Source organism: Carettochelys insculpta, chromosome 2 (assembly GCF_033958435.1).
Source record: "Carettochelys insculpta isolate YL-2023 chromosome 2, ASM3395843v1, whole genome shotgun sequence".
In the NCBI taxonomy this organism is placed as follows: domain Eukaryota; kingdom Metazoa; phylum Chordata; order Testudines; family Carettochelyidae; genus Carettochelys; species Carettochelys insculpta.
The window spans coordinates 227,165,119-227,189,879 of NC_134138.1; the positions used below are offsets into that span (position 1 = coordinate 227,165,119).

At 41.8% G+C, this 24,761-nt stretch overlaps 1 protein-coding gene across 1 annotated transcript in view; it reads left to right on the forward strand.

Annotated features, from left to right (window-relative positions):
* The window catches only part of THSD7A (thrombospondin type 1 domain containing 7A), a 489,942-nt gene that overhangs the window by 369,587 nt on the left and 95,594 nt on the right, over positions 1 to 24,761 (forward strand). The window lies entirely within an intron of this gene.

A 24,761-nucleotide genomic window follows, 5' to 3' on the forward strand; every position in this document is an offset into this window, starting at 1 on the left:
GCATGGATCTGAAACTCTGGCTCTTATATGTCTTTCATATAATAGCAAATGATTTTACTACCCAAAATCCCTGTTTTCTGTGTCACCTCTTTTACAGAGAATTTTTTGTGCCAATGTATTCATTTAAATGTGACTGCATTGCATAGATTAAGAGCTATTTTGAGGTGTATTGAATGAAATCAGCGTGAAAATTATAATTGCAATTCCCACTTACTTCATTACAATGAGGAAATTGTTCTGAATGCCCAATGAACACTGAACTTTAGGACATTTTTCTCAAAGACTTTCAGGCCAGAAGGCAGTATCATGATCATCTACTCTGACCTGCTACACATTTGCAGGGTGTTTTTCTGATTTTTGAATGAGAGTTCTGATCTATTATAACAGACTTGGCTCGGTGAAATGTAGAGCAGTTTCCTGAGCAAGAAATGTCACTGGCAGCTTAAGTGAGGTGTTTTGCTTATTAGCTTACATACAATCTCAAAGTAGGTTATGACATTCTTTAGGTTTTCAGTCGAGTAAATCTTTACCAAAAGATATTACAGAAATGAATTTAAGGTATGCCATGAAATGAATCCTGAAGGCATTGCCTGCCAGTACAAAAATCTTCTGACAGTTTGTAATTCTCATGATGGTATACCACTAGCACAATCTATTTCTAAACCCTGCAGCTTCTTGAAGCAACAATCAAATTATGCACCTAGACAACAAGATTTCTCTCTTTAGTGGTAGCAGTTCAGGGTAATGTTGCCTCCTTGTTTGTCTTGTCATGGCAGAAACAGAATCTAAAACTAAAGTGTAGTTAACAGACCAATTTGTGTAGAAGTATCTTTGTGCATTCCAGAAAAAAAAAACGGTTTAAATTTAACTGAGTTTGTACTTCTGAAAATTGCACACTTACTATGCATGTGGATGTTTCCATGAGTTTATTATAGCCATGTTAGTTCCTTCACAAATAATAAGCAGTGCAGCAGCACCTTTGAGACTAACGAATGTATTAGGTCATGATCTTCATGGGTAAGACCCACTTCTTCAAATGAACTTCTTGTTAGTCTCTAAGGTGCTACAGAACTGCTTGTTATATGGTGACGGTCGCTTCTGTCCGGAAGATTAATATTTATGCCACTTAAATTTTAATTTTAGCCTTGAAAATAGGCTGTTAGCAGAACTTGGGTGGTTCTGGTCCTCTGAATAGAAGTAAATTTCATGCCAAGTGTGCAGCTAAGGGATGCTTCACTGTACGCAAACATCTGGCTAATTTGGCTTTGTACTAGAAACTGTTGTGCAGATTTGAATGAGCTGAAGCAAGAATTCCACTGGAGATGTTAGCTCTGTTCTTACTGATTCTCCATGTGGTAATGATTAGGGAAAGCTGCTGAACATGTTCCTTAATTTGCAAGCAATGAGCCAAATATCCCACAAGGAGTAGAATTACTGTGCTATGTGATCATTTAATTAATTTGATTGTAATGCACGTTCATGAAGGGGGACAAGTACTGTTTTCCTATGTCTCTTAAACTGAAGCACTGAAACCAGGAAAAGCTACATCTTCAGATTTCAGAGCTATACAAATTTACAGGAGGGGGAAAAATCCATTTGTGGATAAATGAGACTTTATGATGCATTGTCTTTTTCCAGTATTAAATATGTTCTCTCACACATTAGCGGTAGTGTTCCTTTTTGCCATATTTTGGGTTCTCTGTGATTATTTTCCAATTACAGTGATATGTTGTGATAATCATACTCAGTCTCAACATTCTTGTTTTCTATGAATCTGACTTTTATTTTGTATTCTTGTTCAGCAGAACAAGTAATAATTCTAGAGGTTTTTTTTCCTATTTACAAGAACCATGTCAGTTGGAAATTCTTCATGAGCACTGTTAGAAAATGATGTTTCCCAAAATTATTAGAGCAGCCATGCTCTGGCTATCATTGCCTACACACAGTCAGCATCACATACAATTTAGCAACAGTGGTGTTACACATGCAACAGAATGGACAGTTCCCACTTACACAGATTCATTACCAGCTTCTTTCAAATAAGACATTCTGTACTATTTGTACTGTGAACACACATTAGTCAGAAAAAGTAATTAAATCTGGAAGGAAAAGTGGGGAGAGAGATCATTAAAAATAAGTGGAGAGGAGGCTGGCTGTGTCAATCCACAGCGGTAGTTAGAATGACCTTGCCTGTATTGTAACCCTAATATTCATGTTTGCATTTTTCAGCTATTTTATTACTTTGGGCTTGGTTGACAGTAAAGGTACCAGGGTGAATCATAATGGTAGGGGAATGATTAATCCTTTACAACAGTTCTGCTTCTGGCTGTCCTGCATAATGCAGCTTTTATTGCAAATCACATCAATGCAAATGAATATGTCACAATTTTAGAGCTCAACTTTGGTGTGGAGGAAAGACAAGAAAGGGATTTTTATATTTTGATAACAAAATTGCTTTTCTTCCAACATGTATTTTTAAGAGAAAAAAATAAACTTCAGTAGTCATGTAAAGTGATGAACTCTCATTCTTGACTTAAAAGCAAAAACAGTAAACCCTTGATATAGCGGACCCCGATTTAACGGACATCGGGAATAATGCTTGTCCCCTAGCCACCCCCACAAAGAAAGTACAGTACTGTAAATGGCGACTCATGAGAGCCACAACCACAGGGTCCCTCACTGCTGGGACAGGTGCCACAGCCAGGGATCCCCCCCTGTGGCTGAGACTGCCACCAGCACAGGATCCCTCACTGTGGCTGAGACAGGTGCCACCGTGTGGTTGCCTCCCCTGGCTGAGATTAACATTGCAGTGGAGGTTCCTCACCATGGCTCAGACAACTGTCACCGCAGGGTTCCTTGCTGTGACTGAGATGGCCATCACTGCAGGGTCCCTCACCACATCTCAGACTGCTGCTGCCACAGGGTACCTCACCTCAGCTGGGACAGCAGCCACTGCGGGGTCCCTCCCCATGACCGAAACAGTTGCTGCCATGTTGTCCCTCACCGCAGCTGGGACATATGCCTCCCCAGAGTTCATGCCTCCCTATGCATGAGACTGCCACTGCTGCGGGGTTCCTTGCTGCAGCTGAGACCTGCATATGCAACTCAGATGCTGAGAGTAGCCATCTCACCCACTTGTTTTTGCAACATGTTTTTCATAAAAAAGTGAATAAAATAAGCAACCTTGGCCTCTGTATACAGTGGTGAAAAAAGAGAGTAAGTGTGAGTGTTAAGCAAAAGCTTGAGTTAATTCAGAAGCTGGAGTCTGGTGTTTCAGTTGCCTGGGTGTGTGAAGAATATGGCGTAAAGAAACAAACGGTGTCCAATATTTGCAAGAGCAAGGAAAAGCTTATGCAGTTTTCACTAAGATATAGAGTTGATGCTTCATCGAGTGGTTCAACAGTTAGCATATGAAAGTGGCACTAGATGAAAACCTTGAGGATGCTGTGAATAAGTGGTTTGTGTGGCATTGCTCATGCGGTGTAAACGTGTGGTGTTGAACTTCACTCCACTGTGGATACGCTAGCAAATCTCATGAAAAACGTTAAAGCTAGTGATGGAAGACTTTGGCATTTCTCTAAATGCCATGGCATAGTGAACAAAAGGACATTTGGCGAATCTTCAAGTCCTCCAACAGAGAAGATTGAGTCATTTAGGAAAAAATTAAATGAACTAATTAAAAAAGAAGGCCTGATTTTTATCTCAGATTTACAATGCTGATGAGACTGCTTTGCTTTGGCAGTTGCTCCTAGAAAACGTGCAGGCCTGTAAACATGAAAGCTCTACCCCCAACCATAAGATAAATAAGGAAAGGATATCAGCATTACTCTGTGGCAGTGCAGTGGGTTACATCGATTGAAACCTGTTGTTGTTGGTAAATCACGTTGACCGCAAGTCCTAAAGGATATCATGAGAGAGCTTCCAGTGATTTATTACAACTCTAAGAAAGTATGGTTTAAAATGGAAATATTTAGCAACTGGTTCTTTAACCACTTCACTCCTGAGTTTGCAGGAACCAGATAGAGGTCCTAAAGATCACTCTGGAAAAAGTTAAGCCTAACCTAATTTTAGATAATACTCCTGTACAACCAAGCATAGATAAGATGTGCACAGTAGTGATGGCAGAATCATGTGTTTGATTCTGCCACCTAATATAACCTCATTTATCCAGCTAATGGATCAGGGAATCATAGCTTGCAAGAAATTATACTGCAAGAAATTCCTAAAATAGGTGATGGTTGTGTTAGAGGATGACAGATAAAGAGACTGATACAAGAGGGCAACAAACTTTGCAGAACCTCAGAAATTAAAACTTGAAGTCTGCAATCTCCAACTTTGCTGCTTCATGGAAGGCAATGAAAATACCAACTTTGGCTAAAGGCTGGAAGAAACTTTTATGTGATATTGATCCTGATTTGGACTTTAAGGGCTTTGAGGTCAATGATTACCATCATACCGTTCTGAAAGCTGGAGAAGAAGATGCAACTGATGTTCTGCAGTGGCTAGAGGACGATGAAGATAATCCTGGGTACCAAGTGTTGACGGAAGGGGAGATTGCTTGAAGAAGTTCTTGCTGCCAAAAAGGAAGAAGAGAGAGTGAAGAAGGAGATGAGGAAGAACAGATAGTTACCAAACTAAAACTCTGTTGTAAGAGATTACCTGGATGACATCTTTAATTACATTGGCTCATCATCTGACCCTGAAGTGCAGCCTTATTATGCACACTTCTATACATTTATGGAAGTAATAAGGAAGCAGCACCAGCGTAAGACTCAATTAAAGCTTGATGCATTCTTCAAACTTGTTGCCGCTCCTCCCAACTCTACCCCCCAGCGCCCCTCTACTAGTACACTACAATTGGAAGACTGAGTAGAATTGGGGCTCTCATGTCTTGGTTCAAGAAGGCGCTCTCTTTTTTCTGGAGTTTTCATATCATAATTTGTCTGCACACCTGTTCGGCTATGAAGGGCTACAAGTACTGTATCTGAAGCAAAGATTATTGATTTTACAAGAGGAAGTTGTCCTGTAGTTTAACCTGTCAACTTGAACTGACTGCATTGTGCATTCCTTTAAATAGCCACTAGCATGCTTGGTAAATATGGTTAATTCTTTTATTTCTGGATCTGGCTTTGTTGCCTTCTTTGTTACAGGTCACACCTCTGCTCTTAGTCCTGTCTACATTGGGGCTTTTAATGCATTGGTGTAGCTACATCAGTACTGTATAGCTCCGCGTTGTCCAATATGCTTCCTGTTCGCCACATGTGGCAAATGGGAAACCACAGTGTGGCAAAATGGAGCACCTTCCTCACACTCTGTGCACAAACCCCACCACTTGATGGGACGAGTGCATGGAGGCAGTGGCTTCTCCTGCAGCTCTGAGTCACTGGCTGCTGGGACCCAGTGGCTGTGTTGCACATGCTGCATGGCTCTAGCCACAGCTCACTCATGTGCACGGCAGCGGATCTAGCCACTACTTATGTGGTGTGGCTCTGGGAAGGTGCCAGGTTGGTGAGGCATGCCTGGCTGGGGGTGGGTCTGTGGCGATTTTGAAATTTCTTTTGAACACCACTAGTGTAGCTGCTCCATAGCCAACCGATAGTATAGGTGTGGTACAGGGAGATAAGCATGACTGTAAAGTGAGGGATAAGTTGCACTGCTTATTGGAGTAGCTATGCTGGTGGCTAAAACTCCCAATGTAAACTAGACCTTGTATTTGGAGACCTGAGTTCAGTTCTAGGCTTGCCCCCTGCTCGTCCCTGTAGCAGCAGCCCCAGCTCCCTCCTTCAAGCAACCATTAGCCAGGCCATGCTTGCTGAGGGCCAGGTACATTGGCTAGAGGAGGAGGTCACTCTTCCCTGCCGGTGAGTGGACGCTGCACAAGCTAGTCAGAGAGTGGGGGACTGTTTTGGGTGATTTTGCACACAGTTGTGCCGAGTGTGGGGGACTGAAGTGTGCTGAGTGACCATGGCTGTCTCCTCTGTGCTGCACATCATCTCAGTCACTGCCCGTGGTGTTGGCATTATGGGGGGCCTAGAGGCTTCGTCTGAGCAGACCGCCTCTATGATCCCACCCCCTCCAAGTCACCCCAGATGACCACACCAATGATAGGTGATGCATAGAGCTGGAAGTGACCTCAGCAGCTCATCAAATCCAGTCCCCTGCCCTCTTGGCAGGACCAAGTGCCATCTCTTTTTTAATCTATTTGCCCCAGATCCCTAAATGCCCCCTCAATGATTGAACTTACAGCCCTGGGTTTAGCAGGCCGGTGCTCAAACTACTGATCCATCCTTTCCCCACATTTGAGTCAAGGAAAACAAAAAGTTACCTTGTGACTCATAGTAATGAAAGTGGCCTTTACCCCATATGGGACTAGAACCCACAATCCCTGTCTTAGGGGGCCAGTACCTTACCCATTAGGTCACTGGCACACACAGATGAGCTGTTAACTTCTCTGTCCTTCCAAGTGGTCACCAGCTGGCCAAGGGCAAGTGTTCAGCCTCCTCCCAGCAGGGTGGGTGCCTAGTAGATCAGGACAGCTGATGGGAGTCCTGACAGCCAGAGCCCTGGGCAGAGGCATGCCTGCTACAGGGAAACCTAATTTCAGCAGGAGTGCCCAGCAATGCCCTGGGGTGGGTGATGAGCAAAGAGCCCACTACTGAGCTCTCTCCTCCAAGCTCACTGCATTCCTCCCATTGCAGCTGGCGACAGGCATGAGGCACCTGTCGCCCACACCCCTGCTCAGCAGCGCACCCCCACAGGGCAGCCACAAGCCTGGGACCCACAGAGCTGTGTATGTGGGGTTGGGTACTCCCCTCCCTCAGCCTCATGTGTTCGGAGTGTGTCAGTGGCCAGGTGTAGATGCCTGCAGTGGCATTGAGAAGCAGGCCGCTGCCCCCTGTAAGGCTCCGGGAGCATCTATGCACTTAAAGCATTCTGTCAACAGAGTCTCGACAGAACTCTGCATTTGCCTCGACAGTATTTCATCCCTCAAAAAACTGAGGCATAACAATCTGTGGGCGGAGTACTGTTGACAGACGTGCAGCGTACACACTTCTGTCGACAGACAGGACTTCTGGTTGCTGGGCAGCCCTCTTTGCAGAGCTGCCATTCCGTTTTCTGGCACCAGAGGGCAGTGCAGTCTGGCCATTCTCCGTCACCAAAGCAAGTTGTGTGCAGGTGCACTCTGATGACAGAGGTTCTGTCCAGATTTCCCTGTTGATAGTAACTTCTGTTGACAGATGCTTCTAGTGTAGACTTAGTCCCACAGTCCTCAAACTTGACACAACTGAATGCATATTGAAACAGTCTGAACCATGGTGAGCCAGAAAAATAGGACAAAGGATTGCTTCTCAACAAACCGTAAAAAAAGAGATAAAATGGAGAAATTTGGAATCATACTCTGTTTTTGCACGACTAAATCAATGTGTAAGATTTGAAAACTAGAAGAAAATGCTAATGGAAATCAAATTGACTCTAGCCATGTTTTATTAAAATATAACTAATTATAAGAATGTATAGAGATGAAGTTAAAAATACTTGGTGGAATTCCCATTTAGATTTTTTTTAGCAAAATAAATAAATAAATGGACACATTTTAAAATCCCTTTTTTAAGAAATACAAAATAAAAAATTAACTTCATAAAAATAACACTATAGTTTTGAAAAACATAATTACTTAAATAAAGCATAGTAACAGAGAGGAAGCCGTGCTAGTCTATACATTATCAAAACAAAAAGCAGTCAAGTAGCACTTTAAAGATGAGCAAAATAGTTTATTAGGTGAGCTTTCGTGGGACAGACCCACTTCTTCAGACCATAGCCAGACCAGAACAGACTCAATATTTAAGGCACAGAGAACAAAAAACAGTAAGCAAGGAGGACAAATTTAATTTAAATTTACAAATCAGAAAAAGATAATCAAGATGAGCAAATCAGAGAGTGGAGGGGTCGGGGGGAGGTCAAGAGTTAGATTAAGCCAAGGATGCAGATGAGCCCCTATAGTGACACAGAAAGTTCCCATCCCGGTTTAAACCACGTGTTAAAGTGCCAAATTTGAATATAAAAGCCAGCTCCGCTGTTTCTCTTTGAAAAAAGGTGCGAAAGTTCTTTTTCGGTAACACACATACCTTTAGGTCATTGACAGAATGTCCCATGCCATTAAAATGTTGACTAACTGGTTTGTGGATCTGGAGTGTTTTGGTGTCTGTTTTGTGCCCATTAACCCTTTGTCTAAGGGAGTTAGAAGTCTGTCCAATAAACTATTTTTCTAGTTTTTAAAGTGCTACTTGACTGCTTTTTGTTTTGATAGTGTATAGACTAGCATGGCTTCCTCTCTGTTACTATGCTTTATTTAAGTAATTATGTTTTTCAAAACTATAGTGTTATTTTTACGAAGTTTTTTTTTATTTTGTATTTCTTAAAAAATAAAATTGGACAGACTTCTAACTCCCACATTAACACATTGTTTAAACTGGGATGGGAACTTTCTGAGTCACTATAGGGGCTCATCTGCATACTTGGCTTAATCTAATTCTTGACCTCCCCCCAACCCTTCCACTCTCCTGATTTGCTCACCTTCATTATCTTTTTCTGATTTGTCCTCCTTGCTTACTGTTTTTGGTTCTCTGTACCTTAAATATTGAGTCTGTTCTGGTCTGGCTATGGTCTGAAGAAGTGGGTCTGCCCCACGAAAGCTCACCTAATAAACTATTTTGCTAGTCTTTAAAGTGCTGCTTGACTGCTTTTTGTTTAAATAAAGCATGTGCATTTTCCTTTTATTTTTCAAAAACAAAAAAACTTAATTGTGTTAAGGTCTGAGCAACACTAAGTAAGTCTAATAGATCTCTAATATATGTAAGATTCCAGTAGGGACTGATGACCACAATCATTTTTGTTGAGGTAAAATGCCTTCTAGTCTTCTAGCAGTAAAAAACCCTGTAAATATACTATACACCCTAGCTTTCTAACAGCACGTAATGTAAAACTTCTGATTCACACCTGAGCATATGCGCTGGCTGAAGGTAATATGCCTGTTTCAGTATGATAGTTAAATTCACCATACTTCCTTTAGTTGCTCACAAGCTCCCTTAAGTCATCATTAAAATATTACCTTGAAGAAGGAGTGAAAGCCATGGAGTGTTGGCAAACTGGGGAAAGAGCAAATGGGAAAAGGTTGATAAAACCAGACTGTAAATGTTCGATGAAGGTGTTGCTGACTCCAAAGATAAAATAAAAATCACTTCATCTAACCACAAAATATGGATCCCACTTAAACAAGTATGAATAATTCTGAGGCTGTCTGGAAGACATTTCAACAGAGATTTGAAAGCTGTAGATACTATTAAATTTGTTAACTAGACCAAAAATCTTGCACACTGAAAGAGGTATATAGTTGAAATGTCAGAATAAAAGCTCTGGTAAAAAATCTCTAATGGAGGAATTGCATCATAATGGCTATGAAGACAAGTAAGGGGTGTCCCAGTGATATATTAGAGACTTTTGTAGGAGGTAGACCTGCTGACAGTAGTGGAGGGAAAGGGGAAGGGGCCCAGAGCTCTGGTCACTGCTGCTGCCGAAGCTTCAGTCTCCTTTGAAACAACATGGCGTGCTGTGCCATTGCTCTGCGTGTGCCTCTGAGAGAACATGAGGGGGGCCCACAGGGCTGACTGCCCTAAGCCTGCCCCTTCCACCCTTGGCACCACCCCTTCAAGGGAAAGGAGCTAGGACCACTTCCATCTTGCCTCTGGGTGCTTGGCAGCTGTTGGAGCTGCTTATAGGAGAATGCAAGCCTACTAACTCGGGAGCCTCCATGGCACCTGAAACGTTCCACAAACATTTAAAAAGTCCAGAGGTATGTGATGGAGAATTTAGATTTTGTCAAAATATGTTTTATGGCAAGAAAAAAAAACTGATTTTTGAAAGAGAAAAAAGTGTAAACGGAAGTCTAGGGAAACTGGGCACTGGCAGATAAAACAATCTGTGAAACGATGTGTTTGACCTGGGTAGCTCAGCATTTGAAAGACGGTTATTAATAATTGTTATAAAGTGTTCCTATCCTCATGGGACCATCTCCTAGATTAGAGAATGCAGCTGCACAGCTCCTTTGTGGTGTGAGCATATAATTGGAGAAAACTGTGGTGGGAAATGATAAAGTGGTGGGAAAACTGCCTTGGTTTACAGGGAGAATAAAATAAATCCTAGATGATGAGTATTGAGTAGTAATAAAATACTGAGATGAAAGATATTGTGCTCATTGTTTGGTTTTGTCTCAGTTTTTCTCAATATTTTAATCAGCTTTATTTTATGGGAGACTTGGTTGTGTGGTCAATTGTTCCCAAATTTTTCGGCATCATGCCCCCCTTTTGATTTTTGAGAAACCGTCATGTCCCCCCCACCTCTTCTTTACCATCATCCAACCCACCTTTTAAAAAAAATTAATTCATAATTTAAAATAAACACAACCCTGCTATAAAAATGTTATTTAAAATTAACAAGTACAAATAGTTTTTCCTGGCCCCTTGTGGGCCACCAGAGCTGACCGCAACAGCCGCCTGCATGCCTGAGATCTGCGCTGCCAGAGCCACTCGCCTGAGCCCTACACCACTGGGGCCAGCCAACCACACTCCCACCAGCTTCCTGGGCCAGCTGTCTGCCTGCCCACCAGCTGCCTGCGCCCCACCTTGCTGGGACCAGCTGCCCACCCACCAGCCGGAGATCTGCGCTGCCAGAGCCGCTCTCCTGAGCCCCTCACCGCTGGGGCCAGCCACCCACACACCCACCAGCTGCCCAGGCCAGCTGCCTGCCTGCCCACCAGCTGCCTGAGCTGCCCACTCAACCCCCACACAGCCAGGGCCAGCTGCCCGCCTACCATCCCGAGCCATCCAAGACCCACATTGCTGGGTCCAGCCACCTTCCTGCCAGCCCAAGCTTCCTGAGCCCCCTGCGCTGCTGGGGCCAGCCACTCATCCGCCAGTCTGAGCTGCCCAAGCCCTGCACTGCCGAGGCCAGCTGCCGGCCCAGGCCACGCAAACCCTGACACTGGGGCCAGGTGCCCAAGCACCATGAGTCCCACAAGCCTGCCAGCCTCCCAAGCCCTGTGAGCTGCCCACCTGAGCCCTTTCCATCCCACAAAGCCAGGAACCACTAGCCCCTGGCTCTTACCCCATCACCCTCATCTAAGCCAGGCACCCCCAGCCTCTCATCTAATCCCATCCTACTCCTCCCCCACCCAACCCACACTCACTCATCTTTGCAGAAGGCAACTAGCTCCACGTGCGTTTTCGCTGGCTGCCTGCTTCATATAGCAGCTGCACCGGGTCACCAGTGTAAAATGCAGGGGCTGAGAGCCAGAAGCAAAGCCTGACTCTTCCTTCAGGTGAGGGAAATGGTGGGGGGGGCTGGGTCACCTCGAGCCCCCCCCCCCCGAATTTCTCCACACCCACCCCAGGGGGGCATGCCCCCCAGTTTGGGAAACCATGTTTTATGTCGACAAGTATCGGAGAGGTAGCTGAGTTAGCCTCTAGCTTTGAGAACAAGAAGTCTTGCGGCGCCTTATAGACGAACAGATATTTTGGAGCATAAGCTTTCGTGCGCAAAGACCCGCTTCATCAGATGCATCTGATGAAGCGGGTCTTTGCCCACGAAAGCTTATGCTCCAAAATATCTGTTCGTCTATAAGGTGCCGCAAGACTTCTTGTTATTTTCAATGTTTTATGTAATTTTTTTCCCCAAAGACCATAAAATTCTTCAACCTCTGAGGAGAGTTAGAATAGACTCCATGTGTTTCTGGAGCTTAACTCCAATCAGCCTTGTTCAAAGGCAGTAGGCAAGGTGTGTCCTCTTCCAGTCATGTTTGTTGACCCTAGGCTATAATGAAGACTCTTAAGAGAAGAAGACAAAAAGGCCTGCCGAGGGAGGTGTAGGTTGAAGGAAGTGACAGAGAAGAGGACAAAAATGTGAGGGCAGATGTCATTATTCATAGAACAGAAATACCAAGAGACAGTTCACACCTCGCTAATTATAGAGGAAAATAAACAGCTTCAGACTGCCTTAACACCAAGAAGTCAAACAATGTTTAAAAAGGAACATTTACACTTCTGGCAAGAAATGAAATCTTCTTTGAGAAGCCTGGTGTCAAATGCTTCAGCACAGTTAGATTAGTTAACAGCATTTTTCTGCAAGCAGAAATTTCCAAGATTTCCAATTTCATAACGTAGCATGGCACATGACATGATGCTTCTTGATATGGTCAGTGTCAGAAATTATTTCCCCACATGTTGTCCCATGTGCTAGAAGATCTCACAGGAGTGTAAATACACTTGGAAAGTATAATACTTGTGATCAGCGCTGGTGCTAAAAATGTAACCAACTGTACAGGAATAATTTGTGTCTTTTTAAGAAATAAAACAAAATTTTCTCTCAGAATGTTAAATAAGGTATTGTAGCAGTTTGTGTTTAATGCTTAATTCTAAGTGCTTTGAAATCCGTACAGTTACTCAGATTGCCTTGAAATTTGGTGTGCCTGGTGGCCTAGGGGTTCTGTTAGTGATCCAGATTTGGAATTGTGTGACTAAGGGATGCAGCTGTACAAAAAGAGAGAGAGGGAGGGAGAGAGAGATTTCTTAAAGCTGAGAGATTTTGGCAACCTTTTTTGTTCTCATCGACAAGGCATATCTGTCTACACAACCCACTGAAATGAGACTTCCACAGTGACTGATGGGGCTCACCCTCTAAAAACAGCTGTCTAGACAGTGCTTTGAAGCTGAGGTTTGCACTCTGAAGCCCAGCCTCCTCCATACACTCCAGATCACCACATCTTCATATTGCTGTCTACACAGCTGTTTTTAGAGCCTTACTATCACATGCTGGCCTGACCTGGAAGACTTGCTTCCATGGGCTGTGTGGCCATACCCACAGCAGTCAAACCAGGGCTCAGATCATGTCAGCAGTGTGTTCAGTACTTCGGAGTCACTCCAAAAGAGGGGTTAGGACCCACCAGCCCTTTGGGGAAAGCAAGTTAAAAGATTTTGTAAAGGTTTTACTACTTTGCTTAGCTCTTTGGAAGGCTCCAGCACTTTACAATGACTGAAAGGATTACATTTATAGCTCTGCCACTGACTTCCCAAGTGATTTTGAACTAGTCCCATCTGTAAAATGATGGTAGTGATGTCAAGTTCTTTGAGAGCTATGAGTCAAATCTACAAAGCTAGGTGCAGCATGTGCAGTGTGCAGCGGCAGTCAGTAAAGCAAATAGGATGTTAGGAATTATTAAAAAAAAGATAGAGAATAAGACGAAGAATATCTTACTTCCCCTATATAAAACTATGGTACGCCAACATCTTGAGTACTGTGTGCAGATGTGGTCTCCTCACCTCAAAAAAGATATACTGGCATTGGAAAAAGTTCAGAAAAGGGCAACTAAAATGATTAAGGGTTTGGGAAGGGTCCCATATGAGGAGAGGCTAGAGAGACTGGGCCTTTTCAGTCTAGAAAAGAGGAGATTGAGGGGTGATATGATAGAGATATATAAAATCATAAATGGTGTGGAGAAAGTGAATATTGAAAAGTTATTTACTTGTTCCCATAATATAAGAACTAGAGGACACCAAATGAAAGTAATGGGTAGTAGGTTCAAAACTAATAAAAGAAAAATTTTCTTCACACAGCGCACAGTCAACTTGTGGAACTCCTTGCCAGAGGAGGCTGTAAAGGCCAGCACTCTAAGAGAGTTTAAAAAAGAGCTTGATAAATTTTTGGAGGTTAGGTCCATAAATGGCTATTAGCCAAGGGTAAAATATGGTGCCCCTAGCCTTTAGTCAAAGGCTGGAGACAGATGGCAGGAGACAAATCGCTTGTCTTCGGTTCACCTCCTCTGGGGCACCTGGCACTGGCCACTGTCGGCAGACAGGATACTAGGCTGGATGGACCTATGGTCTGACCCAGTATGGCCATTCTTATGTTCTAGGCCTTTTGATTATTACTTAGGCACAGTAACCTACCACCTACAAATAGCTGTCAAACTGGCTCATGCCCTTCCAAAACATAAAGTTCAGCAATAATCAAATGTTTGAAAACCAGGAAATAAAGAGAGAAGGTACAGACGCACTGACCTCAGCTCTTTCCTCTTTGAGCAATGCCCCAATCTGCCCATAAGATATCCACGTGCCCTCTCTTCCTGTTTACCGTAATGGACAGGTGCTACCTGCACTTGCACTGAACTCGCTGAGCCTATCCCCTGGACATAATACCTCACTTGTGAGATATGACATTGCCTCATATACTTTTATTCCTCTCCTCATCATGAAATCCAGAGATTGTTCTCATATCCCACGTACTACTGGCATGTAGACCTGAGGGGTCTGCTAATTACACCATCCACACAATCCTGTAGTGACATGATGCAGATGTGGAACCTTAAGGCACATATGCCTCTCCTTCCTTTCACAGCACATATGGGAGTCCCACTTACATCTTCTCTTATCACAATCACAACTCTTTCAGAGTAAAAGTTGGTTGCCCAGTGATGTCATATTCAGAAAAAACTCCAATTTCAGAAATTCAGGAAATACAGAAGTAAGGTAAGAAAATAAGTCAATCTTTTGGCCCCATCTGGAGTTGGCAATAATCACTGGCAACTATACACCTCTACTTCAGCCTCACTTAACACACACAAAGCAGCTGAAGTAGAGGTATATAGTTGCCAGTGATTATTGCCAACTCCAGGTGGGGCCAAAAGATTGAGTTATTTTCTTACCTTACTTCTGTATTTCCTGAATTTCTGAAATTGGAGTTTTTTCTGAATATGACATCACTGGGCAACCAACCTTTACTCTGAATTAATGATTTTTTGCCATATAATGAATAAATTGATATGAGTCTTTTGTAAAGCAAATGGACCTAAAACCCATTTAATTTATAAACTTTTTAAATATAGTTTTATGCTGCCTTTTCAGCTTAAGTTCAATTAAGAATACACAAACATATGTGGAAGGAAACAAAAATGGTATTTTGTTTGTATATACCTGTAACAGGTTTACTGAAATATAGCATTACTATTTATTTACAACAACACCAAAATGTATTAGCTCCTGGCCCCTTGTGGTTTGATTCAAGTGACATTATTAGATAAATCTTTAATTACATCAAAGTAAAATTTAGAGCACAGTTTATTTCACACCTCTGTTCTGGGAGATAATAATTGTTTAATAGGGAAAGAGTTTGCTAGTGAATTGTATCCACTTTACATTTGATTTTTCTGTTAACTGTACTCTTGTGTTTTATATGTGTGCTTCACAATCGCTTGTGTTTAATCCAGTAACAGAACAAACACATTACTTCCTTTTACTGCTAATGGCAATAATCAATTTGGTATGCTTAGGTGGGATTGATTATTAGCGAGGCACAGAATTCCTTTATAGCAGTTAAAAACATTGCTGGTAATGAAGTTTGAGCATAGATCTCAGCTGGCATTTACAGCACGTAATTAAAGAGCTGTGGTGTTAGTCTAATGTGCTGAGTGCCTGAAGCTGCCATTGACTTGAACTAGAGCTGTAGATACTCAGATTAGACCCTTTGTGGGGAAATAATATGATATTCTAAAACTTTTTATATACTAAAAGCCATGGAAAATTGCAGCTGGACATGGATTATTATGTATCAGTCATCATCATCATCATCATCATCAATAATAACCATGGGCTTATTGCCCGTTGGTGTCTGATGCCTCTCTCACTATTTCCTTCCATCTTTCCCTATCCAGTGCAGAGTGGCTTAGTTTCTGTAGACTAGCTCTGCACCAATCTAGTACATCATCTATCCATTCTCTGTGGGGTCTGCCTCTCCTATTTGAACCATCCATTATGTCGAATACTATGTCTTGATTTTTTGTTCATCGTTCATTCTGCAAATATGTCCAAATAGTTGTATCTTCTGTTTTATAACCTTCTGCAGCAAGTTCTCTTTCGGCTGTATCTTTATATGTAATTCCTCATTGGTGATCTGCATCCATGCTACTCTCAGAATCTTTCTATAACAACTCCTTTTGAATGCCAATATTCTTCTTTCAAAATCTTTCATCACCCATGTCTCACATCCGTACAGCATGCTGCTGAATACACGTTTTCAAGACACTCAGCTTCATTCTTAAGCTAATTGCTTTGCTTTTCCAGATCTTATCCATCGCCTTCAAACTTGGTCTTGCTCTCGCTATTCTAGTCACTATTTCCTTCTTACAGTCTAGATCATACGTTATGTTGCTCCCCAGATATGTGAACTTCTCTACATTTTCTAGTTCAATACCATCAACACTGATCTATCTTCTTATTACCTTATCTCCAAATACCATTGTTTTTGTTTTATCAATGTTCATAATCAGTCCATACCACTTCCCTTCTTCGTTTAACTCACACACTAGCTCTCCTCATCTTCGTCTATGATAACTATATCATCTGCAAACCTCAAGTTGTTAATTCTTTTCCTGTGCACACATATCCCTTCTACCTCTTCCTTGATCTTTCCCATCGCTCTCTACAGATGTGTGATGAAGATACTTGGCAATATTGGATCTCCTTGCCTCATACCTCTACTTGTTTTAAACCAACTTCCCAACTCCCCTCACGTTCTCACCGCTGCCTCCGCATTATCGTTGATATCTTTCAACAACCGTATCAGTCTGCTATCCACTCCATATGACTCCAACACCGCCCAAGTCAGTTTCTGATCTATACTCTGAAATGCCTTTTGAAAATCAACAAAGCAAGTGTATACGTTTTTGTTCTTTCATCGAGCTTTCTCCACTCTCAGTCTTGGTGCCAATATCTGCTGTATGGTACTTCTATCTTTTCTGAACCCTGCTTGCTTGTCTGCTATATGTTCTTCTATCTGCGATCTTAATCTCTCAGTCAGTATCATCATCAGCACCTTACTTAGATGACTCATTAGGGCAATTGTTCTGTAGTTCTTGCACTCCAATGTACTTCCTTTCTTAGGTATTGTCACTAGCACAGATCTTGTCCATTCCTTAGGTGCCTTCCCTTCTTTCCATGCTATATTACGTAGTTGGTGTATTTCCTGAATCATGCGTTCTCTGCCGTATTTGATCATCTCTCCTGTGATCTTATCATTTCCAAGGCTCTTCTTGTTCTTTGGTCGCTTCACTGCTTTTTCTACTTCCTCCTTCAAAATATTGGTCTCGCTCTCGATGCTCGGGGGAGATATCTCTTTCAATTCTTCAATCAATCTCTGAGACACTTGGGTCCAACTGTGTTTTGTATAGATCGGTGCAATATCTCATCCATCGCTGCACAATCTTCTCCCTGTTCATGAGCACTTCTTCGTTCTCATCTTTGATCTCCATCTGCTTCGGTTGCCATTTCCTATTAATATTCCTAATTGTTTTATACACCTCCCTGGTCTTATATTCGCCATAATACCTCTCGATATCTTCACATTGCTCCTCTAACCATTTATCCTTATCCTTTCTGGCTGCTTTCCTTACCTCATTGCATTTCATACTATATTGCTGTTCTGCCATCTCAGAAGCATCTCTTCTAATCTTCAATGCTCTTTTCTCTTGAACCAGCTTCAGTGTCCTCTGGGTGATCCACTTTGTATTTATCTTTTCTTCTTCTGGAACAGTCTGCTCAGTTGCCTCTTCTATAGTGATGGCTATCCCTGTGACTCTCTTATCTAGGTCTTTCTCTGTGGTGACATTCTTAATCTTCTCTTCGAGCACTGTTCTGTATGCATTCCCTGTTTCTTCCTCACATCGCCTAGCCACATCTCTTCTTTTTCTTAAACTGTGTCTTACATTTTCTTTTGAGTTTTATCTTGATGTTTGCTATCACTAGACTGTGGTCTGAATCTATATCTGCTCCGGGGAAAGTTTGGCACTGCTGTACTGATGTTATCCATCTTCTTCTTATCAAAATCATATCTATCATGTTCTTGGACTTCCTGTCATTCGATCGCCACACCCACTTCTCTACAGTCCTTTTGTTGGAATCTCGTGTTGCAGATCATCATCTCATGCTCTGTAACAAACTCTAACAGTTTATCACCTCGTTCATTTTTTTCTCCATATCCAAACCTTCCCATGACTCTCTCCCAACCTTCATTATCTGTTCCAACCTTCGCATTCCAATCTCCTCTGATGGTCAACATATCTTTCTTTGGTATCTCCTCCACAGTCTTTGTGAAGTCTTTACAGAATAGTTCAATCTGTTCCTCTGTACTGTCTGACGCAGGTGCATACACCTGAATGACTGAGATGTTGAACGATTTTGCTTCAAATCGCACGACCATCATTCTTGCACTCACCGGTTTGTATCCTAATAATGCTCTTCTAGCTGTTTTGCTAAGAAGGAATCCAACTCCTGCTTCATGCTTCATTTCGTTTCCTGACCAAATGACTTTGCAATTGCATATCTCTCCTGATCCCGTCCAACGCATCTCTCCATCTCCTTTCAAAGCAGCTCTAATTTTCCAGTTGCCCACAGTGTTTGGATGTTCCATGTTCCAATGGATAGCATATGTATTAGGTGTAATTTTCTTTCAGTAGCCAACTTATCAACCCAACCCCGATCGCTCGATTGATATCACAGACCTTGTTTATCCGGGTGACGTCCGAGTCGGCATCTTTTAACATCTTTTAACTGGCATCAGATTTTATTCTCATTGTTGTTTGACAGTCAGCACATCGACACATATCTGACCAACCTTCCTCCCTCATCCAGGCTTGGGACTGGCATGGAGCTCTCAGTGGCTTCATGGCAGAGTTTATGTATCAGTAACTAACAAAATTGTCAATACCCTGTGTTGTCAGCGGTAGAAGAACTAACCACTGTTTGGCACTTGTAAGCATTAAGTATAAACTTTAGAAAAAATATAGCTAAATCAGTAGTATAACTCCGTAAAACTGAATCTGAAGCCAGTCATCTCTGGACCTAGTGGCATGGAATGGTGTGGTGTTATGGACACTGGGAAAGTCAATGTCAGGAGCAGTATTGGTATCACAACCTACATTGTATATTATCAAGTATTGTCATGAGAATGAAATCTCTAGTTTTCAAGGATGAAACTTTCTCCTGCTTTGGTTGCTTCAGTGCACAACTGACAGCTGATCTTTGAAAAGGTAGAGGTATTACCTGCAGAGAGAGCCTCTCATCTATATCTGCTTCATAAAAGTTAGGTGCACAAACAACATAAGACTCTGAAAGAGGGGGTGACAGGCTGGATACGTCTTAAGAAAAGTCATATTCAGTAGCCAAAAGAGAGTGGGTTTTAAAATAGCTCCACTTGTATGGTAACATTCCCTTCCTTAATGAACAGGACTTGACAGAAGTCACTTTACTAAATGGGCAGACTCACCTTTGAAGTACAGTCTCTGAAGTGGATTGTTAAACATTTGAAAGGTGGCTGTTAAACATCATTGGGCAAGGCCAGCTGGTCATCTCTGAAGCCTCACTAGACAGTCTAAGAGCATGACTGTAGCTTTGTGGCATGTGAAAACTCCACACCCCCTGGCAGGCAGAGTTAAGCTGACCTAGCACAGGGCCCAGACAGTGCTAGGCCAATGGAAGAATAAACTACCAGCTCCTGGGAGGTGGGTTATCTACAGTGACAGTAAAATCCCACCTGTCACTGTAGTAAGTCTTTACACTGAAACACTACAGTGGCACAGCTGCTATGCTGCAGCTATGTTACTCTAGTAGTTCAAGTGATAGTTTTATACATACAGGGCAAATCTACACTTAAAACACAGCATTGGTACAGCTGTATGGATGTAGCTGTGGTACTATAGCACTTTTTTGAAGATGCCCTTTGCTGATGGTGATGTAGATTATCCACCTCCGGAAGAGAGGTAGTAGCTTTATCAAAGGGAGAAACTCTCCCAGCATAGCTGTCTACACCAAGGATAAGGTCTGTACAACTACGTCACTCAGTGGTGTGGATTTTTCACACCCATAAGCAATGCATTTATAATGATGTAGTACCCAGAGGTACTGAGACCTCATCAGGAGTGAGTGAAGTCTCTGCTCTACAGCCTTGGTTGAGAGCTGGCTGGCCTTTAGCTCATGTGGTAGAGTGCAGCGCTTTAGATCCTATGCTTGCAGGTTCTATTGCTTGTATCGGCAACCCCAGGTCTGTCAGTGTTACAATGATGTAAGTCTGAAATGTAGATTGCACCAGAGGAAGCAACCAGTCCAAATCCATATCAGGGGGTAGGGGACTGGGGAAGTCTGATTTGAAGAATGAGGATGACAAGAGTGCCCTTGATGATGGTGAGCTATGTCTGGAAAGATGACAGTGGAGGAAAGAGATCTCTGGATACAGGGAGAGAGACTTGGTCCTCTGTCTCTCTTACAGGATAGTACTTGGGCTCGGATTTCTGGCATTGAGGTGAGAGCCATTAATCACTGTGGCCTTGTCTGCACTAGAGAGTTTTGTCAACAAAACTGGCATTTTGTTGACAAAACCCACAGAGCATCCACATTCCTAAGGCGTTCTGTTGACAGTAAATCGACAGAATGTGGCACTTCTGTTGACAGTGTTCTGCCACTCCCCCATGAGGCAGAATGCTTCTGTCAACAGAGTCTGTTGATACAAAGCTGGTCTGGATGTTCTGGAGGGCCCTCTGTCAACAGACAGGGCATCTGGGACACTGGCAGCCCTCTCCACTGTTCTTCCAGTTGGCCACTCTCTGTCAATCACTTGGCAGTCTGGCTGCAATCTGTCAACAGAAGTTTTGTTAGAATATATCTTCCAACAGAAACTTCTGTCAACAGGTCACTCTAGTGTAGACATAGCCAGTGTGACAGGGTCCCTGGGATGCAGCTTGGGACTGTATTTGTTTCTTTTCTGTAACTGAAATTTGCCTTGCCTAGTTACCAAAGTGTAAATGTAAGCACGAAGTATAAAAGTAGGTGTGGTAAGCAACCTGATTATTTTGTTTTTTAACTCCATTTTCAATAGACTTTGTTCTGATTAAGAAATATGCTTTTGTGTGTGGTAAAGGTTCATCTGGGTTTTCTTCAAAGGGAGGAGGAACCCTGTAAATGCAATAGAGACATATAGGAGAAAAAAAAGTACTGAATCTACCCCCCCCCCATAATGCTTACCTCAGTCAATAAGACAGACACAGAAATATTGCCTTCCTCTGAGACATATTGCAAAAGGTGGTGATAAGCAAATGCCTGGGGAGACACCAGAGGACCAAAGAAGAAATAAGAATTGCTGGGAAAGTTAGGCAAATAATGGCTAAAGAACAGCATTGGAATAGTAAGCAAATTCAGGAACTAGCCTTAGAGCTCAGGTTCATAACCTGAATCTGATAAGACATAAGACCTCATCAACCTCATACTGTTCTCTTCCATGAGAAAAATATGTCTGAGAGAGAAGACTAAGTGCATCAAAAATGAGCAAACTAAAGCCTGCAGAAGGAGAGGGTAATTCTTGGATAGCACAGATGTCAGCAGGCTAGTCAGCACAGCTCAGAACAGTTTCTTTATGTCAGGAATGTTTGTTTCAATACCCCAGTTGAACCAAGGATCAAGGGGAATTTGTAAAGGTTGCTTACAGCTGTTTTTCATTATTCTTCTCCTCTGTGCCTGAAGCAGTGCCGCTCAGAAACTCAGTGGAGCTCAAGATTGAGCTTTGGGTTTTTTTGTTTTGTTTTGTTTTTCCCTTTATGGCCTTCTAATAATATTTTAATGTAGTACTGAATTGTCATTCAGAAACTTCAGTTTTATTATATTGATCCATCATGAGTTTCGAGAAAATTAAAATAACCCAACTTTAATTTAAATTAAAAACAAAATACTGATAGGCTACATCTACATGAGAGGGTTTTTCTGGCAAAACTGGGCTTTTGTCAGAAAAACCTGCAGAGTGTCTGTACACAAAATGTGCTTTGTCGACAGTCTGTCGACAAAACTCAGCACGTCCGCCAGCAGTGTTATACCTCTCTGCATTCAGGTGTAATACCTTTCTCAACAGTTTCCTGTTGACAAAACAACTGTGTGGACACTACGGGGCCCTTTTGTCTATTGGCAGGGCTTCTGGTTCGCTGGGCAGCCCTGTTTGCAGAGCTTGCAGTCAGCCGTTCTGTCGAGAGAGGGCTGGACAGTTTGGCTGCGCTTCGTTGATGGAGCAGATTGCTCTTTCAATCTGCTTTTATGTGTAGAGACAATCTGCCGACAGAAGATTTGCTGGGAAATCTCTTCAAACAGTTACTTCTGTCAACAGATGCTTCTCATGTAGACAAAGCCATAATGTATGCAGATATGACTTTCTAGTTTTATAATTAAGGGTATCTTAAAGTTCTTCTGGTTTTTTTTTCTCATTTGTAAGTCTCTCATTTGTGGTTTCTTCATCTTGCTGAATAGTAATAGCTGTGTTTGTCTGTTCTCCAACAAAACAAAGCAGCAAAAATGTAGCACTTTAAAGACTAACAAAAGAATTTATTCGGTGATGAGCTTTTGTGGGACAGACCCACTTCTTCAGATCATGTGGGTCTGTCCCAGGAAAGCTCATCACCAAATAAATCATTTTGTTAGTCATTAAAGTGCTACATTTCTTCTTCTTGCTGTTTTTTCAAAGAATCTAAAGATATAAAAGGCAAGACTGATCAGATTATTTTCTAAATATTTATTTATTTTCTTCTTCTTCTTGAAGGAACTAATTCCTCATAGATACTTTTAATGCATTGACAACTTTGCACGTAAAACTATTTATGGTTCCTCATCGGCAGCTGAACATAATTACACCGTACTTCATGGAGGAAAATTGAAGTTTATTTTTAAAATTCACACTTCAGTAAAACCATTGTTTTCAGGAGTATAGAGACAGTGCTGCTGAATTATTCAGTAAAATTTAATATAAAGCTTTGCTGTTATTTCTTCACAGTTTTAGTGGATTTGATTCTGTTTATTTGCTGTGTATTGCTATCAATTGGTGACCCAAATTATTTTCACATTTCTGAGATGATGTGTGCTGTCAGAAACCAAGAAACATTAATGTGTCATTATTCCCACTGAAAATAGTATAGCTAGAATTTTTCAATAGAATTAACCAGTAATAAAACTGGCATTATCTTGGAACAAAAGGAAGTAAAATATAGTTTCTTATCTTTATGTATTTAGACTAAAATTACAGTTCTGTCCACAAGTACTAGTATGCAGGGTATAGAGGATATTTAGTTTGTTATCTTTAATGCATTTAGACTAAGGTTATAATTCTATCCACAAATAATAGTAATTGGGGGATAGAGGATGTCTGTTTGTCATAAATTATGTGTTTTAAATTCAGGTGGAAAATGAAACAAGGAGGTGGCATTCTTCAGTTCAGGGAAGAAGGTGCAGGGGCTGGGAAGATTATATATAAAGTTGTCATACATACAGGTGTTAATGGAGTACTCCTGGGCTTTTCTGTGATGCCCTGGTGCCCCAGACTTCTTTTTGGGAAAGTTGAAATTTCCCTTTGTTTGCAAGCAATCAAAACAATACACATTTTATAGATACAAAATGTTAGATCAAACATACTATTACCCTGATGTCAAATGTTTGTGCTCTCATTCTCATCACAAAGCCAACATGTTTTACACCATCCTTTTTTCAAGCCCAAAGCTTGGCATAAGTTGTCAGGCAAGAGTGTCACAATATGTGTCTAAGGAGTCAGTGGCTCATTCTGATCTCTCTAAACTTTGCATCTCTCAGAATCAGAACTCAGAGCTGGGTCCTTATTTAGTGTTTATAGTTCTCAATAATGTGTTGAGTTGAAACCTTTACTCAAACTTCTTAGTTTTCAAAAGGTGGGGTCCTATAGGAGTCCCCCAACGCGGGGAGGGGAGATGGTGCAGACAGCCATTGAACTAAACTTTAAATTCTGTATATAATAGACACTACTTCTAGCCAAGGGTTTCAGCAGCACCCCTAATCCCAGGACCTTTGCTCACAGGGATTGATTCTTGGACTTACACTATTAAACATTTTTATCAGTGACTGTAAGAAAACATAAAATCATCACTGATAGTTTGCAGATGACATGACTGGGGAAGTGATAAATCCTAAAGAGGGCAGGCCATAGATACAGAGGCATATAGATTGCTTGGTAAGCTGGGCACAAGCAAATAATATATATATATTAAGATTGTTAGATGTAAATGTGTATATCTAGGAACAATGAATGTAGCTCATACCTATGGAATAGAGTACTCTATCCTGGGAAGCAGTGACTCAGAAAAAGATTTCAGGGTCATGTTGAATAATCAGATGAATATAGGCTCCCACACTGGCAATGTAGACAAAACAGCTAATGAAATCCTGGGAGCCATAAAAATGGAGTTTTGAGAAGGTGTAGAGAAGTTATTTTATCTTTGTATTTGGCACTGATGTGGCTCCTCCTAAAATTCCGTGGCCATGGGTCATGAAGAATTTTCGTAAATTAAAGATGGTCTGGAGAAGGGCTGTTGGAATGGTTATAAGATGACAAAACGTGCCTTACAGCGTTAAGGTCAAGTAGCTAGTCTCTTTATTTTGACAAAGAAAAAGTTAAGGGATGACATAATCACAATTTGTAAGTGCAAAATTTGTCAGGGAACAATGATTATCAGGTGGACTCTCGAATTGGTCAGTAAAATACACAATATGATCCAATGGCTGAAAAGCAAAGCTACACAAATTGAGGCTGGAAGTGGGGTAGATGTTTTTAACAATGAGAGTAACTAACCATTGGAATTTATGAAGGTTCATGGGGAATTCTCCATC